The sequence below is a fragment of the Lepidochelys kempii genome, chromosome 7 (genome assembly GCF_965140265.1).
Source record: "Lepidochelys kempii isolate rLepKem1 chromosome 7, rLepKem1.hap2, whole genome shotgun sequence".
Taxonomy (NCBI): domain Eukaryota; kingdom Metazoa; phylum Chordata; order Testudines; family Cheloniidae; genus Lepidochelys; species Lepidochelys kempii.
This window is the reverse complement of record NC_133262.1, coordinates 37,940,886-37,955,116: the sequence shown is the minus strand read 5'-3', so window position 1 is coordinate 37,955,116 and position 14,231 is coordinate 37,940,886. Positions and strand designations below refer to the sequence as shown.

The following is a 14,231-nucleotide window of genomic DNA, read 5'->3' as shown; positions in this document are numbered from 1 at the left end:
TGTGATATATATTGTGATAACAGTATTTTAGGGCACAGCCCTGATGTGAGTCATGGTATGATGTGCCCTCTAACAGTTGGTATTGCGGAGCTCTCAGGGTCATAGATGGTGGGGTAAAGTTTGACCATTTCTGTCCTTGCTCTTATTATGCTCCAGGTCTTGTTCCTACACTAGACCCAATCCTTCTGGTGTGGGGTCAGCTAAACTACTGCAAAAAAGTCTGTTCTTGTGGAATTTCTGTGTGTGAATTGAGGTAATACAGTTAGACCAGATGCACTGGCCTTACTACCCAAAGGACAGGCTGTGCGGAGTTTGGGGGGCAGCTTGCTTCTAAAGACCCAATTTTGGATTTGAGATAGTTCAGAAAAGTTAAATTAGGAGTTTTGCATGTGAAAAGAATGCAGTAAGTGTCCTATTCCTGACATTTAGCTCTACTTTACAGTATATTGCATTTGTTGTCATCCAGAGGTCTGTTATGAATTATTTTTTTGCTATAATCTCAATTATAAATATATTGTAATCTGATAATGGTTCTTTGAGTAAAATTCAGTCTTGTTAGAGTTCAGTCATTTGCATTGTGATTTTGGTTCAGATTAATTTGAAACTTGCAAACTATTGATTTTGTTTAGATTGGGAATAACTACAGGAGCAAAGAAGGAAAAAAATCTGTTTTTGAACTATTTCAGAACAGTAAAAAGCCACAGTAACTCATCCTGAGTGTAGTAATATATCCCACCAACCACATGATATTTAGCTGTTCATAGGCATGTTTCAGGGGTTACAAAAAGTCACAATAAAAACTTTTAGTTCCTCATATGGTACTTGCTTACCTAGAAAATAAATCCAGTTGTAAAATTACTGAAGCATGACAACACAATTTATTGCATACTTAGCTATAAGAATTATTCCAAAATGAACTGAGGAAAATGATTTAAAACGACAACATTTTAGCTCCTAAGGATTCCAGACTATGTGGACCACATTCCAATTTATCGTTCAGAATTTAAACAATATAAAAGTTACAGACTTACCAAGATTGTGGTAATGGATTCATATTTAATTGTTCAAATAAAGAATGTCTATTGATATTAATTGTGATTAAATCTAGAAAATGTTAATGTGATTTTTTTCTATATGCAGACTTACCCTCTTTTAATAAACTTTCTGGAAAAACATGAAAATGTGATTAAGCTTTTTATTGCTATAAATATGTATAGGCAGGCATAGATATTTATCTCAAAATGTGCTTTATATAATTCCAGGTATCATGGCAGATTAAGCTAAAAGATCTGCTGTTATATGTCTTATTGGATGACTTATAAAAGGAATTTTTAATGCAATTTTAAATATAGAAGGGGGCAAGGAGATGACAAGAGCACATGATACAGGGAAGGAAACTGAAATTTACCCAATCTGTTTCTTTTCTCTCCTTCTATTGCTGCTAAAATTCAGTGTAATAACTCTGTTTGCACCACTATAGTTAATGTTGTATCACCACTTAATCATTAATTCCTAATCTCCTGGAGTTAGAATCTGACTATAACACTTTTCACTGGGTTGAAATGTGGCAAATAAAGTCAAAGCCTGTAAGCAAATACTTGGTTGTTTGTATCTTTAAAGAAAACAGAAGGAACTTAAAGTGGACTAGTATCTTTTGGATATTTTCTAAGAAATCCAGGTAAGGAAGATGGATGGTTCAAGGACCTGGTAACAGAATACGTAGCTTTTTACCTCAAGGCCACTGATACAAATCCTGACAGGCTGCTAGTGACAGTTATTACCCTTAATAGCTGTTTGATTCACTATATGAAAAGTTAGTGGTTGTGGTCCTAGTCCTATAGGCAGGTATCCACCTCTCTTTTGTGGCTTTGGAGAGTCCCCTGATGAAAATGGGCATGGTGACTGAACGGTTCTGCAGAGTTTTTCTATCCAAGGTTAGGGTTGAGGGACATTTCAGAGTCCCTACAATATTTATATACACAATACAAAGAGTCATTTGAATGTATTTTATGAAGACATGCCAACTCACCTGAATTAATTGTGAGAGATGCGATTTTAAAGTAAAATTAAGCCTGACTCATGATCTCGTGATAGAACGAAATGTCAGATTTTTTTTCCAGCTGTGGCTGAAAACAAATATCCTGACATTTGGGAGTTTTAAACTGAGCTCACGATAATAATTTTACTTAGAAATCGCTGTCAGCCCTAGACAGCCGGGGCTCCTGCTGTCAGCCCACCCTGGGCGGACAGTGGAAGCCCTGACCAGCCTGGGGAGGACAGCAGGAGCCCCTCCTCCTGAGGCCCCTGCGAGGAGAGTCTCCTGTTGTCAGCCTGCTTTGGCCTGCCAGGGCTCCCGCTCTCAGCCAGCCCCGGGTGGCTGGGGCTGACAGTGGGAGCCACAGCCACCTGGAGATGACAGTGGGAGCCCTTCTTCACAGGGCCCTCGAGGAGAGGCTCCCGTTGTCAGCCCTGGATGGCTGGGGCTCCTGCTGTCAGCCAGATATGTGAATTGAGAGCACTTTAAAGGCTCAGAAACTGGAAGGAAAGTAAAGAGAACTCACATTTCATTTTTAAAAAATCCTCATGATTTTTAAGCCAATCTTGTGATTTTGTGGGGGGTCTGACTCATGATTTTCCATGGCAAAGGTTAGCAACACAGTTTATGTTAGATTCAGACTCATGCAGGTTCTTTAATTATAGCTGAAAATAAAGGAATTTACAAAATATGGTAAATACATTACATAAATTGTCCAAAGTATGGACATTCTAGGCTTGCAACAGTTAGTAAACTGGCCCATCGTTCTTGGGTATTAAAATTCCAAATTTTCCATTGTGCTGAAAATTGACATCACTGTGATTCCAGAAGGGCAGAAGCTGATTGTCAGAGAATATTAAGCAGTTTCCATCATTGTTTAACAGAGCTGATTATGCAATCCCTATGCAGGGTAAAATTTCCATTACCTTCAGTGGGAGATTTGCCCTGGACAGGGACTGCATAGGGACTCAGGATCCCCTGTAGTTAATACCTGAAGAACATTATATGCAATTTTTCAAATGCTGGACTCCATTTCTGTGTCTACAAAATGTGGGTGCAACCAAATGAAGCAACAGCACTGAAGGTACAAAAACAGGAGCTGGTTACAGCCAGGCTGATAATATTATTTAAAATTCTTCTGATCTACTTCCTGGCTGAATGGTGTTCCTGGGAAATGCTGGAGTGACACACCACTGAGGTGGAAGGACAAGGGGAAAGTCAGCTGCACCAATTAGGGTTACCAGGTGTCCGTTTTTCGCCTGGAACACCCGGTTGAAAAGGTATCAGGCGGCTCTGATCAGCACCATTGACCAGGCTGTTGACTCTCCAGTTGGTGGCACTGCGCAGTAGGGCTGGCAGAATCCCTGCTAGTCTCCATGTTGCATGGCTCCCAGCAAGCAGCTGACGTGTCCCCCCTCTGGCTCCTATGTATAGGGGCAGCCAGGGGTTTCCACATGCTGCCCCCGTCCCAAGTGCTGCCCCCTCAGCTCCCATTGGCCAGGAACCATGGCCAGTGGGAGCTGCGGGATCGGCGCCTGCAGATGGGTCAGTGCGCAGAGCCGCCTGGCCGCACCTCCATGTAGGAGGTAGAAGCCGGAGGAGGGACATACTGCTGCTTCCGGGAGCTGCTTGAGGTAAGCGCTGCCCAGAGCCTGCACTCCTGACACCCTCCCAGGCCCCTACCCAAGCCCCCTCCGGCATCCCAAACCCCTCATCCCCAGCCTCACCCCAGAGCCCGCACCCCCAGCTGGAGCCCTCACTCCCCCCGCATGCCCCATCCCCCTACCCCAGCCCTGATCCCTCTCCCGCCCTCTGAACCTCTCTGTCCCATCCTGGAGCACCCTTTTATATCCCAAACCTCTGTACCCCCAGCCAAAGCCTTCACCCCTTCCCACACCCCAGCCCCCTGAGCCAGCTCGGTGAAAATGAGTGAGTGCATGAGAGTGAGGAGAGCGAGCAACGGGGGGTGGGGGGGTGGGGATGGAGTGAGCAGGGGGCCGGGCATCAGAAAAGGCGCAGGGTCTCGGAGGAGGGGCGGGGCAGGGACAGGGCAAGGGTTTTGTGCGAGGCAAAGCACTATACATGCAATTTTTTGCTGATGAAAAAACTAGAAATATTGGCTCCAGAATGAAGGAATTAGGAAATCAAGGCAAGACCCACGGAGAAATAGTTCAGGGTGGGAAAGAGGGGAGCAGAGGGAGGGGCAGGTGGCTTACTGCCATAGAAAAAAGGAAAAATCCAAGAGAGAACATAATAAACATTCTACAAATTAAAATGAAAAGCACTCTGTTCTGTTTTAATTTGCATGGATGTTGAGCAAGCTTGGAACATTGCAAGATTTATTGCTACAGAATACTGTAAATGTGTACATTTGTAACGAGGTAAGGACTTTGCAGTATTTTATATTGAAATGTTTACCCTGTGTCTCCTGTCTGAGGTTTTCCATGTTTTATGTAGTGTGACCAGACAGCAAGTGTGAAAAATCGGGACAGGGGGTTGTAAGGCAAAGCTCCAAATATCGGGACATCTGGTCATCCTAGTTGTCTGTGCACTCAGCGCACAGAAATATCAGCCCTTAGGAGAGAAGAGAGATAAAATGACACACACAAGTAGCATTCTTATTAAATCAGTTTAGTAAAGATAACTGAAAGAAAGCCTTCTTCTGAATAGGAAATTTGAACAGATTTGCATCTAGCTAAATTCTATACTGCTCTCAAAGAAGCCTCTATGAAAAGGGGATTTGCTTGTGGAAACTTCAAGGAGGCTTGGGTGACACCAGGCTTAAAATGGCCTCAAATAACTCAAATAACTTCTGGGTGTGTCACAGTGACATTTCTTTGGTTTGTTACAGAATATTAGGGTTGGGGCAGCATATGTACATTTGTTTATAAGGGCATGGTTCTCTTTGAGGGGAAAGGGAAGTTATTTTTTTATACTAGAATGCAGGAGCACAGTGGATTACCAAGCAGGAATGATCCGAGTTTACTAGATGGAGAGTGCTGTATGACTGTGCAGGTCTATTTAGATGTTGACAGGAGCGAGCACAAAGTGACAATACATCAAGTACATATAAGGAGGAGGGAGAAAAATTGTTCTTAACCTCTGAGGCTAGGACAAGAAGCAGTGGGCTTAAATTTCAGCAAGGGTGGTTTAGGTTGGACATTAGGAAAAACTTCCTAACTGTCAGAGTGGTTAAGCACTGGAATAAATTGCGTAGGGAGGTGGTGGAATCTCCATCATTGGGGATTTTTAAGAGCAGGTTGGATAAACACCTGTCAGGGTTGGTCTTGATAATACTTAGTCTGCCTTGAGTGCATGGGACTGGACTAGATAACCTCTCAAGGTCCCTTCCAGTTCTATGATTCTATGATTTCCCTGCAATTTCAGTCCATTTTGTATTATCCATTTCTGTTGTACAGGTGAGATCTGTTCTAGGGCTTCTGGGTAATCTCTGTTCCGTAGTTACTATAATTCTGTTCTGTGTTTTCTGTTCTATAATTACTATAGTTTCCTGGTCTTGTCTGAAATGCACTGCAGGAAGCCGTTTGAAAAAAAAGAAGTAGAAAATTCCTAACCGTACTATTTCTGTAAAGGGCAAGGGATACAATAAGTGAAAAAAGTGAAAAATTGGCCCAAAGAAATTTTTTATGAGCAAAAAGTTGTGAATTCAACATAAGAAAATATGTTTACCGTAAAAGTGAATTTTCAAGATGGTTTTTATGTGTTAATTCTTTCTAAAATAAAGTAACAGATTGTTTTTATAACTAGTACAGCTGTGTTAAGTGATTAATGGTATATTTTTTTCCCAAAGTGTTAGTATTCAGTCATAATCAGGTTTTGAAAAATGCTAAGTTACTATTACTCTTAGACTCTCGTTTATGGTAGTTAATCTTCACAATTTTCCTAAGAAAAACTTCAGCATATTTTTCTTTTGGGGTGAAATATAGAGTACAATGCATGTTATCGTGTAATTATATTACAGCCCAAAAGAAGCAGGAATGGGGGAAGATATTCTATTCTGGAACCCAACAAAATATTCAGAAGTGGCACTGTATGAGCTAGCTTCATGTTAGTGCACAATTCATAACTGAGTCACTGACTCCCTTTAGGTATTTCTCCCTGTGTTGCAGAATACTGACATTTCAGTCTCAATAGCAAGCTCCCATGCATATGTCCTGATCTGACATTGTCTGTACAGGCATTCTGAAGTCACAAGTCAATATGATTTTTTTGGTAAGATGTATCGGGGGACATACATGGCTACCCAGACATCTGTTGGGAAAATAACACAGAAGGGCACAGATTATCCAACAAGTTCTTGGAATGTATTGGAGACCTTTTTTTTTTTTTTTTAATTTCAGAAGGTGGAGAAAGCTACTGGGGGGAGGCTGTTCTAGATTTGATTTTGACAAATAGGGAGGAACTGGTTGAGAATTTGAAAGTGGAAGGCAACGTGGGTGAAAGTGATTATGAAATAGTAGCGTTCACGATTCTAAGGAATGGTAGGAGGGAGAACAGCACAATAAAGACAATGGATTTCAAGAAGGCAGACTTTAGCAAACTCAGGGAGTTGGTAGGTAAAATCCCATGGGAAGCAAGTCTAAGGGGAAAAACAATTGAAGACATTTGGCAGTTTTTCAAAGAGACATTATTAGGAGCACAAGAGCAAACTATCCCACTGCGTAGGAAAGATAGGAGGTATGGCAAGAGACCACCCTGGCTTAACCAGGAGATCTTCAATGATCTAAAATTCAAAAAGGAGTCCTACAAAAGCTGGAATCTCAGTCAAACTACAAAGGATGAATATAAACAAATAACACAAGTATATAGGGAGAAAATTAGAAAAACCAAGGCAAAAAAACGAGATCAAACTAGCTAGGGACATAAAAGAAAACAAGAAAACATTCTACAAATACATTAGAAGCAAGAGGAAGACCAAGGACAGAGCAGGCCCATTACTCAATGGCCGGGGGGGGGGGAGAAAGACAATAACAGAAAATGTGGAAATGGCAGAGGTGCTTAATGACTTCTTTGTTTCAGTTTTCACCAAGAAGGTTGGTGGCTATTGGACGTCTAAAATAGTAAATGCCAGTGAAAATGAGGTAAGATCAGAGTCTAAAATAGGGAAAAAACAACTTGAAAATTACTTAGACAAGTTAGATGTCTTCAAATCACCAGGGCCTGATTAAATGCATCCTAGAATACTCAAGGAGCTGACTGAAGAGATATCTGAGCCATTAGCAATTATCTTTGAAAAGTCATGGAAGACAGGAGACATTCCAGAAGACTGGAAAAAGGCAAATATAGTGCCCATCTATAAAAAGGGAAATAAGGACAACGCGGGAAATTACAGACCAGTCAGCTTTACTTCTGTAGCCAGAAAGATAATGGAGCAACTAATTAAGCAATCAATTTGCAAACACTTAGAAGATAATAAGGTGATAAATAACAGTCAGCATGGATTTGTCAAGAACAAATTGTGTCAAACAAACCTGATAGCTTTCTTTGACAGGGTAACAAGCCTTGTGGATGGGGGGGAGAGGTAGATGTGGTATATCTTGACTTTAGTAAAGCTTTTGATACTGTCTCGCATGACCGTCTCATAAACAAACTAGGGAAATACAACCTAGATGGAGTTACTATAAGGTGAGTGCATAACTGGTTGGAAAATCATTCCCAGAGAGTAGTTATCAGTGGTTCACAGTCATACTGGAAGGGCATAATGAATGGGGTCCCGCAGGGATCGGTTCTGGGTTTGGTTCTGTTCAATATCTTCATCAATGATTTAGATAATGACATAGAGAGTACACTTATAAAGTTTGCGGACAATACCAAGCTGGGAGGGGTTGCAAGTGCTTTCAAAGATAGGATTAAAATTCAAAATAATCTGGACAAACTAGAGAAATGATCTGAAGTAAATAGGGTGATATTCAAAAGGGACAAATGCAAAGTACTCCACTTAGGAAGGAACAATCAGTTGCACACATACAAAATGGGAAATGACTGCCTAGAAAGGAGTACTGCGGAATGGGATCTGGGGGTCATAGTGGATCACAAGCTAAATATGAGTCAACAGTGTAATGCTGTTGCAAAAACAGCAAACATCATTCTGGGATGTATTAGCAGGAATATTGTAAGCAAGGCATGAGAAGTAATTCTTCCGCTCTACTCCACGCTGATTAGGTCTCAGCTGGAGTATTGTGTCCAGTTCTGGGCACCACATTTCAGGAAAGATGTGGAGAAATTGAAGAAAGTCCACAGAAGAGCAACAAAACTGATTAAAGGTCTAGACAACATGACCTATGAGGGAAGATTGAAAAAATTGGGTTTGTTTAATCTGGAGAAGAGAAGATTGAGAGGGGACATGATAAAAGTTTTCAAGTACATAAAAGGTTGTTACAAGGAGGAGGGAGAAAAATTGTTCTTCTTAAACTCTGAGGATAGGACAAGAAGCAATGGGCTTAAATTGCAGCAAAGGAGGTTTAGGTTGGACATTAGGAAAAACTTCCTAACTATCAGAGTGGTTAAGCACTGGAATAAATTGCCTAGGGAGGTGGTGGAATCTCCATCATTGGGGATTTTTAAGAGCAGTTTGGACAAACACCTGTCAGGGATGTTCTAGAAGATAATACTTAAGCTATGTCTACACTACAAAATTAGGTCGAATTTATAGAAGTCAGTTTTGTAGAAAACGTTTTTATAGAGTCGATTGTGTGTGTCCCCACACAAATGTTTGAAGTGCATTTAGTTGGCGGAGTGCGTCCACAGTACCAAGGCAACCGTCGACTTCTGGAGCGTTGCGCTGTGGGTAGTTATCCCACAGTTCCCGTAGTCTCCGCCACCCATTTGAATTCTGGGTAGAAATCCCAATGCTTGATGGGGCAAAAACATTGTCGCGGTAGATTCTGGGTACATATCGTCAGGCCCCCCCTTCCCTCCCTCTGTGAAAGCAAGGGCAGACAATCGTTTCTCGCCTTTTTTCCTGGGTTACCCATGCAGACGCCATACCACAGCAAGCATGGAGCCCGCTCAGCTCACCATCACCGTATGTCTCCTGGGTGCTGGCCGACGTGGTACTGCATTGCTACACAGCAGCAGCTCATTGCCTTTTGGCAGCAGACAGTGCAGTATGACTGGTAGCCATCATTGCCGTACTCGAGGGTGCTCTTTTAGCCGACCTCGGTGAGGTTGGTCAGGGGCGCCTGGGCAAACATGGAAGTGACTCAGCCAGGTCATTTCCCTTTTAAGTTTCGTCTCATGGCGATTCAGTCCTGCCAGCAGTCATACTGCACCGTCTTCTAATGAGCAGCCAGGAGACGACGATGGCCAGCAGTCATACTGCACCGTCTGCTGCCAGCAAGATATATAAAGATAGATGAAGTGGATCAAAACAAGATATAGACCAGATTTGTTTTATATTCATTTTCTCCTCCCTTCCTCCCTCTCTCCATGAAATCAACGGCCTGCTAAACCCCGGGTTTTGAGTTCTATCCTTGAGGGGGCCATTCTGTTTCTCCTTGATGCAAAGCCACCCCCTTTGTTGATTTTAATTCCCTGTAAGCCAACCCTGTAAAGCCATGTTGTCAGTTGCCCCTCCCTCCATCAGAGCAATGGCAGACAATCGTTTTGCGCCTTTTTTCAGTGCAGACGCCATAGCTCTGTGAACATGGAGCCCGCTCAGATCACTGCAGCAATTATGAGCACTATAAACACTGTGCGCATTATCCAGCAGGATATGCAGAACCATAACCTGCAAGAAAAGTGAAACCAGGCGAGGAGGAGGCGACTGCAGCGCAGTGACGAGAGTGATGAGGACATGGACATAGACTTCTCACAAAGTACGAGCCCCTGCAATGTGCACATCATGGTGTCAATTGGGCAGGTTCATGGCGTGGAACACCGATTCTGGGCCCGGGAAACAAGCACAGAGTGGTGGGACTGCATAGTGTTGCAGGTCTGGAACGATTCCCAGTGGCTGCGAAACTTTTGCATGCGTAAGGGCACTTTCATGGAACTTTGTGATTTGCTTTCCCCTGCCCTGAAGCACAAGAATACCAAGATGAGAGCAGCCCTCACAGTTGAGAAGTAAGTGGCGATAGCCCTATGGAAGCTTGCAACGCCAGACAGCTACCAGTCAGTCGGGAATCAATTTGGAGTGGGCAAATCTACTGTGGGGGCTGCTGTGATGCAAGTAGCCAACGCTATCACTGAGCTGCTGATATCAAGGGTAGTGACTCTGGGAAATGTGCAGGTCATAGTGGATGGCTTTGCTGCAGTGGGATTCCCTACTGTGGTGGGGCGATAGACGGAACCCATATCCCAATCTTGGTACTGGAGCATCAAGGCAGCAAGTACATAAACTGAAAGGGGTACTTTTCAGTGGTGCTGCAAGCACTGGTGGATCACAAGGGACGTTTCACCAACATCAATGTGGGATGGCAGGGAAAGGTACATGATGCTCGCATCTTCAGGAACTCTTGTCTGTTTCAACAGCTGCAGCAAGGGACTTACTTTCCAGACCAGAAAATAACCGTCGGGATGTTGAAATGCCTATAGTTATCCTTGGGGATCCAGCCTACCCCTTAATGCCATGGCTCATGAAGCCATACACAGGCACCCTGGACAGTAGTCAGGAGCTGTTCAACTATAGGCTGAGCAAGTGCAGAATGGTGGTAGAATGTGCATTTGAGCGTTTAAAAGCACGCTGGTGCAGTTCACTGACTCGGTTAGACCTCAGCGAAACCAATATTCCCATTGTTGTTACTGCTTGCTGTGCGCTCCACAATCTCTGTGAGAGTAAGGGGGAGACGTTTATGGTGGGGTGGGAGGTTGATGCAAATTGCCTGGCCGCTGATTACGCACAGCAAGACACCAGGGCGGTTAGAAGAGTACAGGAGGGCGCGGTGTGCATCAGAGAAGCTTTGAAAACCAGTTTCAGGAATGGCCAGGCTACGGTGTGAAAGTTCTGTTTGTTTCTCCTTGATGGGACCCCCCCCGGGTTCACTCTACTTTCCTGTAAGCTAAGCACCCTCCTCTCCCCCCTTCAATCACCGCTTGCAGAAGCAATAAAGTCATTGTTGCTTCACATTCATGCATTCTTTATTTATTCATCACACAAATAGGGGGATAACTGCCAAGGTAGCCCGGGAGGGATAGTGGAGGAGGGAAGCACTGGGTGGGGTGGTGGAGGAGGGAAGGACAAGGCCACAGAGCACTTTAAAACTTTAAAACTTATTGAATGCCAGTCTTCTGTTGCTTGGGCAATCCTCTGGGGTGGGGTGGCTGAAGGCCCCCCCACCGTGTTCTTGGGCGTCTGGGTGAGGAGGCTCTGGAACTTGGGGAGGAGGGTGGTTGGTTACACAGGGGCTGTAGCGGCGGTCTGTGCTCCTGCTGCCTTTCCTGCAGCTCAACCATACACTGAAGCATATGAGTTTGATCCTCCAGAAGCCTGAGCATTGATTCCTGCCTTCTTTCAGCAAGCTGATGCCACCTACTATGCCATCTTCAGCCCGCCACCTCTCCTCGCAGTCATATTGTGTTTTCCTGCACTCTGAGATTGTCTGCCTCCATGTATTTTGCTGGGCTCTGTCAGTGTGGGAGGACAGCATGAGGTCAGAGAACATTTCATCACGAGTGCGTTTTATTCGCCTTCTAATCTTCACTAGCCTCTGGGAAGGAGAAACATATGCAGCTGGTGGAGGGGAAAAAAAGGGAGAGTTGTAATTAAAAAGACACATTTTATAGAACAATGGGTACACTCTTTCACGGTAAACCTTGCTGTTAACATTACATAGCACATGTGCTTTCATTACAAGGTCGCACTTTGCCTCTAATTGAGGGTATGCTGGTTTGGTGTGAGAGATCACTCATGCAGGGCCGGGCAGCAGAATTCGGCTTGCAGGCAGCCATGGTAAGCCACAGTCTTTTGGCTTCTTTAACCTTCATAACATGTGGGAATGGTTTCAAACAGCAGTGCCCTCATTTCCCATACGAAGTAGCTGTTGGGTTGGCCATTAAAAATGGGTTGGCAATTTAAAAGGAGGGGGTGCAGAAACCCAACTAACCCCCTCCCCACCCACACACACACCCAATTCTCTGAGGTGATGGCTTCACCCCTCCCCCCACCACATAGCTAACAGCAGGGAAGATTTCTGTTCAGCCACAGGCAAACAGCCCAGCAGGAACTGAATATCTGCTTACCACCCTATTTCAACCAGGTGACCATGAATGATATCACTCTCCTGAGGATAACACAGAGAGATAAAGAACAGGTGTTGTTTGAATGCCAGCAAACACCGGGACCATAAGCTTAATGCCTTGTTCTGCAATGATCCCCAGCTACGTGCTACTGGCCTGGCGTGGTAAAGTGTGCTACCATGGAGGACGGAATAAGTCTGTCCTCCCCAGAAACCTTTTGCAAAGCCTTTGGGAGTACATACAAGAGAGCTTTATGGAGATGTCCCTGGAGTACATACAAGAGAGCTTTATGGAGATGTCCGCTCCATCCCCAGACACGTTAACAGACTTTTCCAGTAGCTGTACTGGCCGCGAATACCAGGACAAATTAATCATTAAACACGCTTGCTTTTAAACCATGTATAATATTTACAAAGGTACACTCACCAGAAGTCCCTTCTCCACCTTCAGGGTCCGGGAGCCCGCCTTGGGTGGGTTTGGGGGGTACTGGGTCCAGGTCCAGGGTGATAAACAGATCCTGGCTGTTGGGGAAACCGGTTTCTCTGCTTCCTTGCTGTGAGCTATCTACAATCTCCTCCTCATCATCATCTTCCTCACCCCCAAAACTTGCTTCCATGTTGCCTCCCACTCCTTGGATGGCGTCAAAGCACAGGGTTGGGGTAGTGGAGGCTGCACCCCCTAGAATGGCATGCAGCTCATCATAGAAGCGGCATGTCTGGGGCTCTGAACCAGAGCGGCTGTTTGCCTCTCTGGTTTTTTGGTAGGCTTGCCTGAGCTCCTTAATTTTCACGTGGCTCTGCTGCGGGTCCCCGTTATAGCCTCTGTCCTTCATGCCATTGGAGATTTTTTCAAATATTTTGGCATTTCGTCTTTTTGAACGGATTTCTGCCAGCACGGATTTGTCTCCCCATACAGCGATCAGATCCCATACCTCCCGTTCGGTCCACTTCATTTAGACATTACTTGTTTTTCCATGTAGTTTTTTTTTCAAAAGTGCAGTAGTGTGAAAAGAGATTGGTTTATCACTGAAAAGTGGTTAGACAGGTTATACATTTCTTAGGTTTGTTCACATGAAAAAGTAACTTAGTTATTGAAAGAAAAATAAAAAGGTAAATTTTGCTTTTAAAGAACATCAGATTATGGCTGCACAAAGACTGTTAGCTTTATTAATATGTTACTTTAGAATGATGAATACCTGAATTGCACATTTAGGTACTATGGGAAAAAGCTGTAAACCCTTACAGTTGCTGACAAAGTTTGCACATATGTAAGTGAGTACAGAATTTGGCTGTACATAAAAATTTAATTTGTGAAGCATTAACAGTATAAATGAATACAGAATATAAATTAAAGAAGGATGCATTGATTTTGTCCAAAATAGAAGCACTAAAATGTATTCACATTTCGGTGTGTGGGATTTGCCCATCTCTTCCCATCATAGAATAGACACTAGTTCTGCCCTAATGTCATCCAGGCATAGGTTTTGTGCCTCCACTCTGTCCCTGGGTGCACCACCAACCCCAGTTCTTCAGAAGTTGAGCTCTTTTGGAAGTGCTGTGGGTAGAGAATCCTGAGTATGGCTGCCAATAGGGCCTGCCTTAAATGGGATGTGATACCCTAGGTGAGGTTAGGACTGTGCAAAATTTAATGCATGCAGTGGATTGTCTTTTGCTTTTGGAAGAGGGGAATGATACATGTTTACCCCCTTCATTACTATTTATGACCCTCTCATTTTCTAGTTTCACTGTGCTTATCAAAATAGGTAGGCACTTCAGATCTTCTTATACATATTCAAGTAAATATTTCATTTTTGAGAATTTTAGGAGATGGCTGCTTTGTGATGAAACAAATTTATTTTGATATGTCAAAAGCACTTTTATGAATAACTTAAAACATACTCTAACTGCCAGGGAAGACTTTAAAAGTGGGATTTAATTCAAGGAATGAGCTTCAACTCATGCTGCAGTTGTTCCTTCTCCTCCTGTGGGAGTATTCAGAG

At 43.6% G+C, this 14,231-nt stretch overlaps 1 protein-coding gene across 9 annotated transcripts in view; it reads left to right on the top strand.

Annotated features, from left to right (window-relative positions):
- The window catches only part of PPARG (peroxisome proliferator activated receptor gamma), a 105,514-nt gene that overhangs the window by 28,739 nt on the left and 62,544 nt on the right, over positions 1–14,231 (top strand). For 2 of the 9 annotated variants that reach the window (XR_012159868.1, XM_073352268.1), the window contains exon 1: positions 2,980–3,119. The exons of 4 other annotated variants lie outside the window; for them this stretch is intronic. The gene's annotated coding sequence lies outside the window, so the exon portion shown is untranslated. Of the gene's footprint in view, positions 1–2,979; positions 3,120–3,149; positions 3,316–3,526; positions 3,670–4,231; positions 4,417–14,231 lie in introns of those variants that run through there. 3 more of the 9 variants (XM_073352276.1, XM_073352277.1, XM_073352275.1) reach the window with 3 other exon arrangements.